A 19455-nucleotide genomic window follows, 5' to 3' on the forward strand; every position below is an offset into this window, starting at 1 on the left:
TTATCTCCAGAAAGAAGATGTATTTTCTCTCAAAACACTCAATATATATTATCCACTACTCTCCAACTATCTAGTGGCATACTACACAAATGACAAATACAAATCTGAAAAATTCTAACAGATTACCATTAAACAACAGGAGTTTCAAAAATATTATTGAGAGCTTGTGTCCCTGACTGCATTTCACTATGCATACAAAATATCGAGGAAGGCATTATCGGACAAATCACAGATGAATCAATAACTAATTGTCGTTAACAATTAAGGCATTGTATGAAAGGTTGTATATTGTGACATGGTCAGTTTATTGCCATGTGAACTAGCTAATACCAAGTTAAAAAAACAATCAAATATTTTAAAGTAAATATCATGATGGAGAAAAAATATAAAGCTATGGAAGTTATTCCGATTTTCATTTAATGAAAAACACTAGAGATTTCATGATTTTAATATCATTGACGATTTAATGATTTTATATTATAGAATAAACACTGCAGATTTACAGATTTTATAACCTGTAGATGCAACATTATAGTAGAATGACTATTGTCCTGCCAAAGTTTAAATTATCTCAACATTACTGACAATTGTCGTTTCTGATTTTCTTTCTATAAAACGAACTATAAAGATTTCATAAAATTAAGTATATATTTCCCAGTTCAACAGAAAGATTCCCAAGTTCAAAATACACCTCAATATCACATCATAGATGCCCCGTAGGGAAATATGTTTTCTCTTCCTGCAGAACAATGTGCAAATGAGACCACTGAATAGTTCAAAGCAGCGATTGAAGTTCATGCTCCCCCATACAGAAGTTCCATAGAAAACTCCACTCTCCCAATGGTTTATTTCTACTTATGCAGCTGCCATTGCTCGGAGACAACATGCATACCACAGATTTATCCCGCATAAGTTCAGTACAAACAGACAAAAGTTCATAGAAGCTAGAAGTAATTGTAAGAAAGTAGCGACAACTAAGAGAGAATACACCAAAATAACCAGAAAACATATTGAAATGCAAAAATTAGAAACTCATGATTTCTGGGAAATCTACAACACTGTAGTAAAAAATGGGCAATCAACAATTTCTGTACTCTCCCACCTCAGGAGATTGTTTGCACTGCAACCCAGAACGCTAACATGCGTGCACGTCAGTTTGCCTCAAACTCTGATTTGGACCTAGCAAACCACTCACTCCCTGATCTACTATTGCGGACAGAAACCGCAATAAATAATCTGAAAATCACCACTTCTTAAGCACATAATATCATAAAAAAGCTAGATACCTCAAAAGAATGTGGAACTAATCTCATCAAGACTTTACTATTTAACAAATGCTCCACTAAGGTTGATTCAGTGCTATTCAAACTTTTTACCAAATGCCTTAACGAATCTTGCTTCTGTGGTACCAATTTGCAAGAATTCTGGCAAAAGAATTGACCCATTAAATTATTGTCCCACAACCCTCCTTCCACTTTTGCCAAAATTTTTAAGTCCATAATTAATCAAACTTTAGTCCACCACTTTACATTTGATAAACTTCTGTCTGACCATCAATATGAATTTAGGTAAGCCCGTTCTACTGCAGATATCCTAACTGTAATCCATGAACGTATGTACGATGCATTTAAGGCAGTAAAAGAGAGGGCAATAGCCTTAGATATATCTAAGGCTTTTGACAGAGTATGACACCATGGTCTTTTCAGGAAAATCAGATCCTCTAGTATTACTGGACGAAAATTAACATAATAAAATCGTGAAAGAGAAGATTCCAGGTTGTTCTCGATGGTCATAACTCTAAATAATATGATATAAATGAAGGTGTACGTTAGGGATCGATCCTTGAACTTTTATTATTCTGGATATTAATAAATGACCTCCCTGATAAAATAGTCCCTGAGATGGTTATATTTTCTAACGACTTTACACTGTCTAACAAGCATGAGGGGGAAACAAATTAATACATAGCCAAGGCAATGGCAAAAGAGGAAGACATTCAGTCTATAGTGGAATGAGGACAAAAATGGTCACATTAAATGCTGCCAAGACTAAGCTCATTTGCTTTAATAATTACATGAAACCTTCTCAACCAGCAATAACTATGGCTAGATACATTACATGAAAATACTTAGTTCAAGTCCTCAACTTAATGTTCACAAGGAACGTGAATTGGAACAAATACAAAAGAAAATTGCCTAGGCTGCTGTGAAGAATGAGGGCTCCCTCTACCACACTAGAAAGTTACTTATGCCTGAAAATATCCTGTGCCTCTACAAGGCCACCATTCGTCCATGTATGGAGTATTTTTGCCACATCTTGGCTAGTGCATCTGCTAGTCTCTCACTCCTGAATAAAGTTCAAAAGGGTCGCTAACCTGATAGGTTCTGGATTGTAATCTAAGCTTCAATCTCAGTCCCATTTGTGAAATGTGGCATCTTTCTACCTGTTTTACAAGTATTTAATGAAGAATGCTCCAACTCTTTACAAGTTCCATGTAAAAACACGTGACAAACCTGACGAGCATGAAAATCCCACCCCTAAACAGCAGAGATCCATAGATGAAATAAAGCCTTCTACTCTAATAGTTTCTTTCTCAGAACTGCTCGACTTTGGGATTCCCTTCTGGGTTACTGCTTCCCCAACTGTACTGACATGCAGAAGTTCATGTGTAATGTAAACAGACATTTTGCTGCTCAACTCCCTATGTAGTATACCTGCAACTTCTGTCCCTGATAGTAGTCTCCCACATCAAAGGGGCACTTTGCCTTGTTTGGGGTGAAAATGTAATAAAAAAATTTTTTTAAATGGTCAAATGTACGATCTTCCAAACGTGAAAATACTCAAAATGAGAACAGTATTTCTAAAAATACAAATGAATATAAAATATCAATTCCTACCTTGAAAATATAAGGCTATTTTTATTCTTATTTTATCTTATTAAAACTTTCATGATTCCATGTTTTTCTTTCAGTATTAATTTCGGAGCAGAACATTCATAAAGCTTGTGGTGTTCAAATTAACTGAGCTTACTAAAATTTACAATTCAAAAAATAAAATTCACACAATCAAAATAATCATTAAAAAATACAAACAAAACATTTTTATAAATAGAAATAATTTTGTATTATTTAAAAAATACTTGAATTTTTATTGTATTTTTAACACCAAAATTGCTTTACATAAATCTTAAAATTAAAAAAATAAACACACTCAATTAAAATCATTAAAAAATAAAGCACACTAAACATTTTCAAATAAAAATAATTAACTGATATTCAAAAACAATTCGACCAATAAGCAGTCTCGTTCTTTCAAATTTACAAAACAAAGCTTGAACATTTGGGCTATATGTATATGCAGTTCAAATTTCCTCGTAAATAAGTCTGTAAAAATAATAAATCAAATAATTTTAATATATTACGAATTATGTTAAAAATATAGTCATAATAATGTCTAGTATAAAAAAATATTAAACCAATTAATTACTACAGTATTACTAAAAATATTTCATATAATCAAATTATTCTTAGATAAAAAAATGATCCATATATATATATATATATATATATATATATATATAGCATAATCGCGTTGACACACCAGTTCTCGTCAGATCACCAAAGTTAAGCAACGTTGAGCCTGGTTAGTACCATTTGGGAATGCTAGGTGCTGTACATGCTCTCTGCTTATCTCGGCATTTGTTTCCAGTCGTCCTGTACTTCACTTGCCACTGGTATTTAACAATGTCGTCTCAGGAGAGGTGTGGTTGGAGATGGCGCACCTCCTGCCACAAAAATTTCACACACAAGCAACCCTTCGTGGGTATCCATAGTCTGTCTAAGACTGAAGGAGCCTGCTTTGCTTATATATATATATATATATATATATATATATATATATATATAACATAACTACTGCATTTACTCACATAAAATTAATATACGAAAGTATAGATTTATGCGTAAACTTTAAGTATTTACTTCAAAACTGCTCAATACGTAGGTAGAGCTAGTTAGTAATTTATAAAATATATATGGCGATTAAGCTACACTGAATATTCGGCATTTAATCCACTCTAGGATTCGTCAGACTTATGCGCCGAATATTCAGTGTAGCTTAATCGCCATATATATTTTATAAATTACTATATATAAACATATTTATTTAACAATGTCGTCTCAGGAGAGGTGTGGTTGGAGATTGCGCACCTCCTGCTACAAAACTTTAACATGCAAGCAACCTTTGTAGGTATCCATAGTCTAAGACTGAACCTGCTTTGCTTATATATATATATATATATATATATATATATATTTACAGTGATCACCACTTATCAAGGCCCGGAAGTCACTCAAGGATAAGGGTTATTGCAAGTACATTACGTTAGTGTAGAGATTTGATGAAGTGTTTACTTAAGGGGGCGGTTCATTAGGAATTTGTAAACATTGGACTTGAAGACATCCAAGTTGTAGTCCGGTGGGAAGCAGGCAGACGGAACAGAGTTCCACAAGCGTGCAGCTCTATATATAAACAGGACATTTATGCAAGTGAGCTTCAAGTGTTGAACATGATATTTATTTTTGCAGATTTTTGTAAACAACAAATTATTCTTAGACAAAAAAATGATCCAGGGTTTTGTTGCTGACCATATATAGAAACAACATAACATTCATGCAAGTGAGGCCCAAGTGTTGATTCTTGGATATTTATTTTCCATATTTTTATATCCAAACTCCCTGATGCAATTTAGTTTTAAATTAATTTTAACTGGTTACTCCATGTTCTAATCTCGACATGTACGGAAAATAAATGCAACATAATGACTGAAGCATTAGAGGACAGCCTTTAGTTTTTAGTGGAATGAGCTGATAAATAGATAAGATTTATTGCTACAAATATAATGTTGTGGCACTTTGGATGTGATCATAGCGTAGTATATGTGTTAACTGTGGTAGGCAGGGCCAAGGGTCAAAACATTTTTATTATTATTATTATCATATAGGCAGTTCAAATTTACTAGTAAATCTAATTGATTTGAATCGCTCTCCCTTTTTTTTCTTCTTTTCTAACCATATACCTCACACGCCCCCCCCCCTGATGTTTGAGATCAATAAGACACTTCATAATCCTTCATCCAAGCAGGCCTCCTCCTCTCACGTTGAGGCCTCTGGGGGACAACTTCTTGGGGGTTGACGTTTTCAGGTTCACTACAGACATTCTCGTCCAGTTGTAAAGAACCACAATGTGGGGCTAAGTCGAATTGGGGTGCATCGTTAGCTTCCTGGTGGATCTCGACTTCCTCCTCTTCACTGCCATCACTGCACACTGGCAAGTTACATGACGCAGGTCTAGGATATGCCGGGAAACGCCATTCACCATCACGTTGTTCTTCAACTGCATTCCCATTACGACCCCCCCTCCCCCAGCAAGTGGTACATTTTGCATTCATCCACACCTCCTCGCCCACTTTAATGGTAGCTTCTTTATCCTCAATTCCTAGCATTTTGTTGCACGGATGCCGCCACTTATATGCAAAGATGGCTCTATGAGGCACAGTTGTCTCATCTTGTCTGGTTTTGGTGAGATGTTGTACCAAAACACTGCCTCCATGGGTGAAATGTTGCTTTTTTTCCGCAGCAGCCTTGATGGTACAATGATTCCTCTCCACTATCCCATTGCCACTCGGCCGATACACTGCCTTAAAAAATTGCCTTACTCCCCACTTATCACACACCTCTTAAAAGGCTTCTGATCAGAAACCACGGCCATTGTCCATTAAGAGTTCCTCAACCGGCCCTCTTTCCAAAAATATTTCTTCTATGACCCCTCCCATCACCCATGCAGCTTCTGCCCTGATCTCTCTCCATATGGCAAACTTCCCCAGTCCACAGTCGACGATCGACAGATACAGCTTATGGCGATAATGGGTCACATCAATGGCCAATCGCTTCCAGTCCTCCGCAATGTGTAACTCTCCTGCTTCGTGTCTGGATGGTCCGGGGTCTATCGATTGGCACTCCTGACAGTGCTCCACTACCTCCCTAATCTTCTTTTTGGTGGTTTCGGGGTAAACTTGCCAGGAATAACGTCCGTTCTCGACCAAAGTGGTGCATTTCATGTAACTTTTTAACTTCCTCCCCTGCATAGCATACTGAGGAAACCTCCTTTCTCTCTTGCAGCCAGGCATTCTTTACCCGTGTCATCGAATCCGCTTTGTTCTTTTCTGATGGGACAAGCACTACAGATACCTTCAACTGGAATTCCACTATCATATCTGCGAGTGCTCCAAGCCTGCACTTGATCAGCATTTCTGCAGCACCTCTGGTCCTAACTCTTTTATCGCCAGTAACTGCCGACCTGATCCATGAAACTACTGTTGCTGAATCGCATTTGTTTGCAATCGTTTTCAATCCCCACTTCAGGGCCAGATTGATTCCTTTCATAGCGGCCTCCAGTTTGGCTATGTTGATATGGGAATAGTCGTTTTTCTTTCTTAGCCATGCCACATCTTCCACAGTTACACCTCTAATACAACGTCCAATGCCAGACTGCCGGCATCGCACCAAATCATCCCGCGTCTCCGCTGCTGACGTACCATTTCCCTTTACTGGGTCTTCTTTTGTCACTCTCGCGATGGATTCTCGTAGCATGTTCGTGACCTCCTTCGTCACATGGCCCTCCCAGCCATCAGTGCCCGTTTGTCATTTAATAAAGCTGACCCCTCAGCCAGCCGGCGATTGGATAGTGTCCCACCAGTCTCCCGCAGACCAAGAAGAGTTCTTGTTTTTTCAGGTCAGTTCCGATTTTGGGTATTGCATTCCCTCGTCTAAAGACAAGGCTTCCTTTGCCATCTCGGTATAGTTTCAACCCGAACGCCGCTCCTCCATCCAGGGACTCCACCGGTTTTGCAGTCACCCCATACCTAACGACATGGCCTCTTACTTTCTCTGCTGTCACCTCTGCTTCCTCCACAAGAATGTTGTCAATGTACGAACTAGTGGCCTTGTCCACTGTACAGTTTTACTCAGCACTGTCTTCAGCACGGAGGTCATATGTCTTAGACACGTGATGAGATGTTGGTCTCTATATGATGCAAGGAGCAACATTTCCTCAGACAGCCAAGATTCAAAGACATTGTAATCTCTGAAGATGCCAGCCAGAATCATTACAATAAATGTCCGTATATAATTCAGCTATGTTTTCGGTTATTTATAGCTGTTAAAACGAACTGTTTGTCTACAACTCTTTCGATACATCCACATCAATCGTTTCCTGTAAGAACTGTTGCATAAATGTAAAAATATACACAGTAGACGATCAACTAAATAATACGACATATATACATACACGCATTTACATGTACATGAATATACAGATAAAATATAAACTCCTCTCGAACTCTAACATCAGTATAAAGAACAACGTTTTTCTATGGAACATTACAAAACTGATAGTAAAAATGTTTGTACTTCTTAAGTAAGCCCTAGTTTCCCGCCATGCAAACGATTAAGGTTATTGAGACCAATTTTATCTATCTTATCAATTTGTGCTTAATGTGGTTTGTCAACAGCAAATTTCAGTGTTTATAGGAAATATTTGCTTTTTATTATTTAATTCTTATGGCAAAGAGGTGAAAGAAAAACTACAAAAATTATCAAAGAAATTCAGCAGTTTTTTTAGGCAATTTAAAGTTTTTTGACGATCTTTCTTTACAAGCATTATCATTCAAATCAACATTGCACTCCATCTGTCAGGTACGCAGCATGAATAATATTAAATCATTTAAGCCGTAATTGACTACATCTTTTGAATATTCAAACAAATTGAAATGATGTCTCCATCTTCCTTTTTCTTATTCTTTAAATGACATAAGGATAGATTATTCAAGTCAATAACAGATAGCAACAGTACTAGCAGAATGGAAACTATAGGAGGTTATTTTTGCTTAGTGGTTGACTTCTTCCCTATTTAACACAGATCCCAACAACTTAGAATGCACAGGAGACTGATTGTTCTCTATTAAGAGGGGGATGCCTAATCACCTTCATTTTTAAATACAGCACATATTGATGAAATTTTCTAGGCTGTTGGAAAGCAATTTTTCTTAAGACAATGCTTAGACAGCTTTTTAAATAGTAGAGCTAGTTCTGCTTGAGGCTTTTTCAGCTTTATAATTTGAAAGCCGTCAGGGCAAATTGCTATATTGGAGTCAAGGTTTTTAATTAGTTCGGACATATCAAGAACAGATATTTGTATTTCGAATAGCATGTTTTCAGACACAGTAGGAAATAGGGGAGGGCTGATCGCATAGGGTAGAATTACCTGCAAAGTACTTGATAAAGTGAATAACACTAAAAAAAAATGAATGAATTATGTAGAGGATAATGTGATGGCAAGGGAATAAAATCAAAATATCAGAAAAAGTTTAACAAGGTAAAGCCGTTTCACAAGTAAGTCAGATTCTACCTTTTTAGGCAACTACGTGTGAAAAGAAAGAAGAGGCTTGAAGTTTTGTTCCAAGTTCTGCAGAAGGGCAGGTCCTGTAGAATCAGCAGAAAAGAAAGTCCTGTAAAATCAGCAGACGAGCAAGTCCGAAAAAAATCACACACACACTAAGGTACTCTTAAAGCTGCAGCAGTTCACCGATACGATCACACTGACGTCGATCCTAGAAAAGACACCCCCATGTTCCAAACACACTCCCTTTATCCTTCCGGCATTCGTCCTCGGCCAATCAGCAGCCAAAGAACGGTCACGTGGGGCCCAGTGATGATCGCACAATCTACAAGATGAGGACGGCGCCATTTTGGAATTTCTCCCGGGTTTCTGCCATGCACGTACGCACACCGTAGGAGCGTTCCAAGGTAAGGCATGACGCGCAGACACGTGGGCGCTTCCTCCCTTCATTTTCTTCGACTCTACACAAGGGTTTGTTTTGCAAGTGATGCTAGACATCTCTTCAGTGCGATGTTACGTTCATATTCCTCAGCTTGAGCAACAACCACATTCGCCACAAGAGCAAAATGATAAAGCAGTTCATCAAAGTTCTCTTTCTAACACTGCAATTATTCACCCAATTTTATGTGGTCATGTGAATGAATTTTTTAACTGACACACTGTTTTCACAGTCTGCTACAGGCTCCCTATCTTCTGAAACACTTGCTACTATATGTTTCTATCAACAAAGATAGACTGAGTAACATGGCATTGCAGTTCATGAGAGTTTGGTGCACCCGTCACCCATGCATTACATGATTGCTCTGTGAGGTGGTAAGTCTCTCCTGAAAACAACATTTCATAACACCACGATTCTCATGGGTAAAACCCAGTGGCAGGCTGGCTATTAAGGCTTGGTTTGAAGCTGCCAAGAACTTATATTTGTTGTACATAATTTTATTCTTTCTCTATATTTCTCATATTTTATTTTTGAAGCAATACATTTACATTTAATTGTCGATCACAGATGTGAAAATGTCAAGAGCTGATTAAATATAATTGAGTCAAACTTTTCTTTGGAATTGTTTTTTTAAACGACATATTTACATTTAAATGTAAAATATATGTGTATGTTAGGTTGACTGGCGAGCCTTATGAAGAAGGAATGGAAATGGATGATACCACAGACGAAGTAGAGAGCAACACAGGATGATAAACACACACAGACATTATTCCTCCATCATTAAGACAACCTTCACGCTGCCGAACAAGACGCAAAGAAAAGGTGCAAACAAAAATGATCATGATAATTCATCCTGTGGTCACCATGTGGGAGATGTAGCGGAAAAAGAGTTATCGACTAATGTGTTGGAATAGTATCTAGAAATTATCTGCCAATTGTACAGGAAGAACCAATGAGTTATCTGCCCCTCAAGATTATATAAGAAGAGATGGAAAAAGACGTTTTTGTTTTGAGTGGACTGGATCTTAACAATGAATTGTAGAACCAAGTCTTCCATATTTACAGGACTTTAGTGTTTTTTGTAAAATAAATGAGAAATATTTAAAAAATAAATTGCTAATATCTACGATGTTTCATCTTCATCAAAACTAAAATAAATGCGTTTTCTAAGAAATTTAGAAAATTATTATTTTGTTTACATAAAACAATACATTTCTACTAAGTTAAAAAAAAAAAAAATTATATTTTGTGTTTGAAAACTTCATTAAAATTGAATTTCTGAATTTTGATGAATTTTTAAGTGAAGGGAGAGGAACTCCCTGTTGATTTATTTGTCAGTATTGTTTGTCTGTTTTTGTTTTTTTGTTTTTTTGTCAATATCCACGTTTTTCAGTATCGGTATTATTGTCCACCTTTTTCCCCATTTTAATTTAAAAAAAATAAATATTTCCTATAAACATCATAAATTTCCTTAAATATTTGTTAAATATCTTCTTGTGATGTTTTTAGTAGCGAGGTTTTAAGGTTTCATTTTGAATGAAGCATACCGAAAACGGTTATTTTTTATTTATTTTTCATTGATGTATTTTGGGCCGTTAGAGTACGTAATAATATGTTAGGTAATTGTGATGTTTTCAATATAAAATAATTTTCAAGGCAGTTGAAAAAAAAAGAAAGAAAGAAACTTTAAAGACAAAAGACAAAAAAAAAAAAACTCGATTGGAATTATTTCTATAGTACCATTCTTCGTTTCTATGCAATCATGGAATGTTGACTCATTTCTCTATTAAAACAAAGGCAATCATAATGGTTTCGACGCGCCCCTGTTGTAAAATAAAGGGAATCATAATGTAATAAAAAAGAGCTTCAAAAGCAATTAAATTAATAAATACTTACTTTTTGTTTGGCGATCTGTTTTTAACAAAGAAACGATTATAAGATGAGTTAATTTAAACGAGACGAGTTTGACGGGTGGAAGTCAACATTTAAACATGGCGACCGGAAAAGCAAGTTCGCAGAAAATTAAAATATTTTTTCATTTTATTGTGATTTCATTTTTTTTTTTTTTTTGCGTTGTGTTAAATTAAATTCACGCATATTAAATTGCAAAATATGTTTTAATTGTTATAAATTATTGGCGTTCACGCATATTAACTTAACGATGCCATAGGTAATAGTGACTGCCAAAATTTACCACAGAATTACCCCACCCCATATGTAAAACGATGTAACTTTATTAAAAATAAATATTATCAATATAACTTTTGTACCATTTAAAAGAATGGCAAAATAAACCAGTAATAATTAAAAAAAAAATTTTTCATCGTACGAAAATAAAAAAAATTGCGAGACGAGAATCGTGTTTCCATAATTGGCGTTTTAAAATAACGTTCCTATGTAGTAAGCATTTCGAACGTGAAAATATACCCGTGTTTAATAAATCTAGCAAAAATCTACTAATGGTCAGATTTTCGTGAAATTTTCAATACTTATCCATTTTAGAATGAAATTACATATAAAATGCAGTTTCGTAAAATACATCATAGGAAATAGTTTTTTAGTGCGTATATCCCCCCCTCTATTTATCTTTTCGAAATTTGAAGAAAATATATTTTAATCTATTCATATTCATATTTCAATCTATTCATATTCATATTTCAATCTATTCATATATTTTTTGTTTTTTCAAACATATTTAAGTTTTATTTTTCTAAACATTTACGTGTTGTTGCTTGTTTATTTTCAAACATTTACGTTTTTTTGTGTTTTTGTTTGCAAGCATAAACTAAATATTTTTGAAATATTTTTCATTTTGAAAAGTTTGCTAATGCACTTATTATACCGCGCTATTTTTTAATAGTAGTTTCAGGTAAGATTCTGGTTCTACAATATCCTTTTTTTCAAATATATATATATATACCCGCGGAAAAGGTAAAATAAGTGCAGAAAAATTTTAAAAAGGGAGGGGAGGGGCCCTAGCAGTGTCAGAAATTTCGTGAAAATAGTGAATAATTCCACCCAATCTTTCCAAGCTTATAACTCATCGAAAAATGTAATTCAAGCCCTATTTTTTTTTTCAATTAAAGGAGCAAGGACCAAGGTTTTATTATAAAAAAAAAAGGTTTTAAACTTCGGACTTTACAGGCAAATTTCTAAAAAAGCGAATTTTTTTTTTGTTTTAAATTTGAATATATTATTTATTGACCTTTTCTCTTCAATTTGTGATATATAAAACTCCCCGACATAAATTAATTATTTACTTTTTAATAGACATTTCAAAATGAGAGGCGTGAATTATTCGACCCCCTGTCTTTCCAAGCATATAACTCCTCGAAAAATGTAATTCAAGCCCTAATTTTTTTTTCAATTAAAGGAGCAAGGACCTAGGTTTCATTAAAAAAAAAAAAAGACAAAAAAAAACAATGTGTTCTTATAAAATAAGGTTTTAAACTTCGGACTTTACAGGTAAATTTCTAAAAAAGCAATTTTTTTTTTTGTTTTAAATTTGAATATATTATTTATTGACCTTTTCTCTTCAATTTGTGATATATAAAACTCCCCGACATAAATTAATTATTTACTTTTTAATAGACATTTCAAAATGGGTGACACTTGGGGGGGGGCGTGAATTAAAAAAAAAACGTTTGTCTAAAATATTATATTCGGTTTATTGGAAAGAACATAAAATTTCACATTGACCCTGAAAATATCGTAAAAATAGAATCAATAGAAAAATTTTGATAGATTTTTAAAGTTTAAAAATTGAAAAATATTGAGTTCGGAAAATTCATTACTGTTTTTTTAAAAAAAAAAAAAATTCTATTACTTTTAAAACAACTGTAATAGTTTATTTTGGAAGTATAATCCATAAAGAAAATAAATAACCCACTTTTAACAGAGAAATTACGAGATTTTTTATATTGTATTCGCAGTTTCGTGTTAGGGGTGTATTTTTTTATTATAAGAGCGTAAAAAATACTCGCGGTAAAACGGTTTAACCCATAAATATATTTAAAAGAAAAACATAGCAAAAACATTTAGTTTATGCTTGCAAAAAAAAAACCCCCCAAAAAACCGTAAAAACAAAAAAAAAACGTAAAAACAAAAAAAAACGTAAATGTTTGAAAATAAACAAGCATCAAAACGTAAATGTTTGGAAAAATAAAACTTAAATATGTTTGCAAAAAAAAACAAAAAAAAACGTAAATATGTTTGAAAAAAAAATTTTTTTTTTAAATGTTTAAAATTAAAATATAACAAAAACATTTATTTTTATTTCAAGGGTGCCATTATGTACATTTTGTGCTTCCGTAACTGGGTGGACAGACAGTAACGCCACCTATAGTCAAACGGAGGAAACAGGGTCTCTCTTTCTTCACGATTACCCTTAGCGCCAAAAAGCAGAACAAAGAAAGAAAAGACGATTTCGTCAATTCTATTTTTAGGATCGAGATGCGAAACAAAAAAGAAAAGCAGGAACCGAAATAAAAAAACGCAAGAATTTATTTTTGCTTTTTTATATAAAGCATCGTAATCTGTAACAATGAAGAAGAAAAAAAGAAAATAATTTTTACAGGAACATTATGAAAAAAGCCCTGAAGTCCGTATTAATGAATTCGAAACCCGTATTAATGAATTCGATATAAGTCGAAGAAAAATAAATTTCTCGAACTAATATTACCATTGAATTAAACATTGTTTCTTTAATATTTTCACACTAAAAAATTATAATAGCAAAAATATTTCAACGTTTTTTTTTTAAATTACAGATTTCTCATAATTTTTATATGTAAGATTTTAATAATTTCCTTGCTCGCAAGAATATGAAACTTTCGGCGTGACATACTTTTTATATAATCTCGAACAATAATTAAAAAAAATTAATTTAAAAACAGGAATATAAGAAATAATTAATTAAAAAATGAGAAAAATTGATACAAACGTTTAAAATAGGAATTATGGATGCACGTCTGGGGAAAAAAAAAAAAATCTGACACCCCTACCCAAAACAACGTTTTTATTAGCTGAAATGTTGGGCTTTCATATATTCGTGTTTACACACTTTTATCGGTTGCATTTTGCCGAACGGCATAATTACTTGCTTTTTGAGAGCTAATTAAGCTGTATTTTGTATAAACAAGGTGTTTTTTAAATTCAATATCTTAGGACTTTACTTTACTAATTATCTTTGAAATAGACCCAGAAAACTAAGATTTATATTTTATAAGATTTTTACAATAAATTTATTTAACTTGAAAATTTAGCTGAATTTCGTTAGCTCGCCGTGAAAACATTTTCATAAGTTTTTTTTTCAAGTGTACAAATGTTTTTCCTTTAGGAAATTAACTTTAGTCTTTAATCTTTCAAATAACGTCAAAAAGTAGTCGGAAACCTACAAAATATTATGATAAATCGGCTTTCAAAACTAGGTCCCCCTATTTTCCCCCGCCCAGTTTTGCCCGTACCTACGAATCTGGTATCTTGGAGTCCCATCACACCTGGCCGCTGCTAACGAAGGACAAGAAAAGAATAATGTGTGTTGCTATGAGAAAATCTATCTAATGAATTATTTTTGTGTGAATGGGAATTGTGAATTACACAAAAATCATTATACAGTTATCTTAGTAGTTGTTGTGTATGCTCAATGCCAAAGCATTACTCAACATTAAGAGACATGATAAACGACGCTAAACCATTACGTAAAACACACATCACAGTAACAAAACACGCAAAGTCATCTTCCTTAAAAATGCCTTAGAACTGAAGATTAGAAACAATTTTGCTCAACTCACAAAACTTCAATTTAGCAAATATTCTTACTTTATATTTTAAATAAATCAATCCTCTATTCTAAAATAACATGGTGTCAAACGTTTGATTACAACCATCAATTCTGTAAAAAAAAAAACAAGTTAAAGAAAACGTGAACAATTCTATTAAAATAAAGTTTTAGATAGAAATTGTCGGTTAAATATTTTACAATTTAAAACATTATATGTTTTAAATGAAAATATTTTAAATTAGAAAAAAAATTGTCCTAATATTGTCAACACTAACTCATTTGCAACAGGTATGCAAGGACTTTGAATGAAAGACATAGAAGTGAAAATTCCTTATGGATTCTAATAACATTCTAAAATAGATTTTTGATTCAATCATCAGCATGGGCGTACAAAACAAGAGCAAGCTACAACCAAGGTTTTTGCTAGGAAATCTACTGTGAGATATCAGGATTTCTGCTCTTGGCAAAATGTTGAGGGTCTCCTATTTTTTAAGTTAACAACTATATAAGCTTTGGTTTTGTTGTATTTCATGAAGTAATTCAGTATATAAGCTTTTGTTTTGTTGTATTTAGTGAAGTAATTCAGTATATAAGCTTTGGATTTGTTGTATTTCATGAAGTAATTCAGTATATAAGCTTTGGTTTTGTTGTATTTCATGAAGTAATTCAGTATACCAGCTTTGTTTTGTTGTATTTCATGAAGTAATTCAGTATATAAGCTTTGGTTTTGTTGTATTTCATGAAGTAATTCAGTATATAAGCTTTGGATTTGTTGTATTTCATGAAGTAATTCAGTATATAAGCTTTTGTTTTGTTGTATTTCATGAAATAATTCAGTGTATAAGCTTTGGTTTTGTTGTATTTCATGAAGTAATTCAGTATATAAGCTTTGGTTTTGTTGTATTTCATGAAGTAATTCAGTATACCAGCTTTGTTTTGTTGTATTTCATGAAGTAATTCAGTATATAAGCTTTGGTTTTGTTGTATTTCATGAAGTAATTCAGTATATAAGCTTTTGTTTTGTTGTATTTAGTGAAGTAATTCAGTATATAAGCTTTGGTTTTGTTGTATTTCATGAAGTAATTCAGTATATAAGCTTTGGTTTTGTTGTATTTCATGAAGTAATTCAGTATATAAGCTTTGGTTTTGTTGTATTTCATGAAGTAATTCAGTATATAAGCTTTGGTTTTGTTGTATTTCATGAATTAATTCAGTATACCAGCTTTGTTTTGTTGTATTTCATGAAGTAATTCAGTATATAAGCTTTGGTTTTGTTGTATTTCATGAAGTAATTCAGTATATAAGCTTTGGTTTTGTTGTATTTCATGAAGTAATTCAGTATACCAGCTTTGTTTTGTTGTATTTCATGAAGTAATTCAGTATATAAGCTTTGGTTTTGTTGTATTTCATGAAGTAATTCAGTATACCAGCTTTGTTTTGTTGTATTTCATGAAGTAATTCAGTATATAAGCTTTGGTTTTGTTGTATTTCATGAAGTAATTCAGTATATAAGCTTTGGTTTTGTTGTATTTCATGAAGTCATTCAGTATATAAGCTTTGGTTTTGTTGTATTTCATGAAGTAATTCAGTATATAAGCTTTGGTTTTGTATTTCATGAAGTAATTCAGTATATAAGCTTTGGTTTTGTTGTATTTCATGAAGTAATTCAGTATATAAGCTTTAGTTTTGTTGTATTTCATGAAGTAATTCAGTATATAAGCTTTGGTTTTGTTGTTTTTCATGAAGTAATTCGGTATATAAGCTTTAGTTTTGTTGTATTTCATGAAGTAATTCAGTATATAAGCTTTTGTTTTGTTGTATTTCATGAAGTAATTCAGTATATAAGCTTTGGTTTTGTTGTATTTCATGAAGTAATTCAGTATATAAGCTTTGGTTTTGTTGTATTTCATGAAGTAATTCAGTATTTCAGGTCACAAGATCGTCTTGGACGATCACAAATGGCGTTACATTTTTAAATTATTCTATTAACTTTTTATATAAAACTCAATGAACAGTTCAACCAAAATAACAGCTGATGATAATAGCGTCAATTTTCAGGAGGTGATAATGCGTCAAATACATCGGTTTTGTAGTTTAACGTGTCGTTATTTCAATTATAGTTCTGCATTATCAAATATTTTTTATTATTTTCACCCCTAACAAGGCACATTGCCAATTTGATGTAGGGGGTTACTATCAGAGGTACTATGTAGGGAGTTGGGCAGCAAGATGTCGGTTCACGTTATGCTTGAACTTCTGCATGTTAGTACAGTTGGGAAGCAGGGACCGGAAGGGAATTCCAAAGTCTAGCGCTTCTGGTGAAGAAACTACTGGATTAGAAAGCTCTCTTACATCTAGAGATATCTACTGTGAAGGGGTGGGATTTAGCTGCTTGTCAGGTTTATCGGGTGTATTTACGTCGAGGGGGTACATGTGCTTGCAGTTTGTAAAAGCATTTATCGTAAAAGTACTTGTAGAACAGGCAGAAGGATGCAACATTTCGTCGATGGGACAAAGGCTGAAGCTTAGATGACAGTTCATGACCTATCAGGTTGGTGAGTCTCTTTTGAACCTTTTCTAGGAGCGAGAAACTAGTAGCAGATGCACCAGCCCAAATGTGAAAACAATACTCCATACATGGGCGAATGATGGCTTTATAGAGGTACAGGATACTTTCGAGCGTTGGTAGCTTTCTAGCACAGTAGAGAGAACCTACCTTCTTTGCAGGAGTCCATATCTGTAGTGGAATGGGGATAAAAATGGATGGTCACGTTCAATGCCGCCAAGACTAAACTAGTTTCATTGAGTAATTACAAAAAACCTTCTCTACCACCTATAGCAAATGCCAACGACTCTTTATTTGAGAGTACATCTTTCAAACTCCTTGGCCTAACATTCACAGGGAACATGAGTTGGAACAATTACATTGAAGGCATTGCCAGGGCCGCTGCAAGGAAGGTGGGTTCTCTCTACCATGCTAGAAAACTACTAATGCCCGAAAGTATCCTGTACCTCTATAAGGCCACCATTCGCCCATGTATGGAGTATTGCTGTTATATTTGGGCTGGTGCATCTGCTACTAGTCTCTCGCTCCTTGACAAGGTTCAAAAGAGAGTCGCAAATCTGATAGGCCCTGAACTGGCATCTAGGCTCCAGCCTCTGTCCCATCGACGAAACGTTGCATCCCTCTGCCTGTTCTACAAGTATTTTAATGGTGAATACTCTGACGAACTTCAAGCACTTGTGCCCCCACGACGTGAACACCCTCGACAAAAACAACAGGCTGCTAATCCCACCCCCACACTGTAGAGATCCCTAGATGTAAAAGATCTTTCTACTCCAGTAGTTTCTTCCCCAGAACCCCTAGACTCTGGAATTCCATTCCAGGTCCCTGCTTCCTCAACTGTACTGACGTGCAGAAGTTCAAGTCCAACATGAACCGACATCTTGCTGCCCAAATTCCTACACAGTACCCTAGTAGTTGTTGCCCCTGTTAGTAGCCCCCCCCCCACACACACACACACCAAAGTGGGAATGTGCCTTGTTTGGGGTGAAAATGTAATAAAAAATGTAATTGTTCCAACTCATGTTTCCTGTTAATGTTAGGCCAAGGAATTTAAAAGATGTGCTTTCAGATAAAGAGTCGTTGGCCATTGCTTCTGGTGGCAGAGATTTCTTATAATCATTGAAGGAAACAAGTTTAGTCTTGGCAGCATTGAATGTGACCATCCATTTTTGTCCCAATTCCACTACAGAGTGTTTCTGCCATTTCTTTTGATATGTATTTTCTTTAGATATGTGTTTATTTGCTTTTCTGTCGTGTCAGTTATAGAGCATGGTGTCATCAGCATATATACCCATCTTAGAAACAATTTTGTCAGGATGTCATTTATGAATATTAGGAACAATAGAGGTCCAAGGATAGACCCTTGAGGCACTCCCGCATTTATATCCTATTGTTTAGATGTATGACCTTCGAGGACAACCTTGATTTTCTCTTATCTAAGAAGGATTTTATTATGTTAAGTATTCGTCCAGTGATACCGTATGGTCTGGTTTTCCTGAGAAGACCTTCATGCCATACCCTGTCAAAAGTCTTAGATATATCTAGAGCTACCGCTCTACCCTCCCCTGCTTGGTGCAGTAAATGGTATACATGTTCAGAGATTACAGTAAGGATATCTGCTGTGGAACGGGCTTACCTAAATCCATATTGTTTGTCAGTCAGAAGTTTAGCATCTGTAAGGTGATAGACTAGAGCTTGGGAGGAGGCTAATGGGGCGATAATTTACTGGGTCAATTCTTTCGCCAGAATTCTTGGAAACTATTACCACAGAAGTAGTTTTCTACCAGTCAGGAAAGCAAGATTCACTAAGACATTTGTTGTAAAGTTTGGAGAGAAGTGGAGCTACTTCAGCAGAGCACTTTCTTTAATAGCACAGCCGGGATGAGATCAGGTCCACATGCTTTTGAAGTGTCAATATTATTTATGATAGCATGTACCTGAAAAGTGGTGATTTTCAGATCGTCTAGTGTGATGTCTTTCCGCAAAAAAACGTCAGGGAGTGGGTTGTTAGCAGGGTCCAGTGTGGAGTTGGAGGCAAACTGACTGGATAGCATGTTAGCCTTCTCGGTTGCTGAGCAAACTACCTCATGATTGTTGGATAGTGGGGGGAATTGTTGATTGCCCATTATTTTTGTATCTTTTAACGTGAACAATATCCACAAAAAGTCACATGTATTTCCTCACGTGCTTTGTTGTGTTCCTGATTAT

General features: G+C 34.4%; 1 long non-coding RNA gene across 2 annotated transcripts in view; it reads right to left on the reverse strand.

The window, feature by feature from the left end:
* The window catches only part of LOC145269790 (uncharacterized), a 261099-nt gene that overhangs the window by 15046 nt on the left and 226598 nt on the right, over positions 1-19455 (reverse strand). The window contains exon 1 of one of the 2 annotated variants that reach the window (XR_013865241.1): positions 10796-10883. The exons of the other annotated variant lie outside the window; for it this stretch is intronic. This is a non-coding gene — a long non-coding RNA (uncharacterized LOC145269790). Of the gene's footprint in view, positions 1-10795; positions 10884-19455 lie in introns of those variants that run through there. 2 annotated transcript variants of the gene reach the window in all.

The sequence above is a fragment of the Euprymna scolopes genome, chromosome 45 (assembly GCF_053919585.1).
Source record: "Euprymna scolopes isolate OS-2025 chromosome 45, ASM5391958v1, whole genome shotgun sequence".
In the NCBI taxonomy this organism is placed as follows: Eukaryota; Metazoa; Mollusca; class Cephalopoda; order Sepiida; family Sepiolidae; genus Euprymna; species Euprymna scolopes.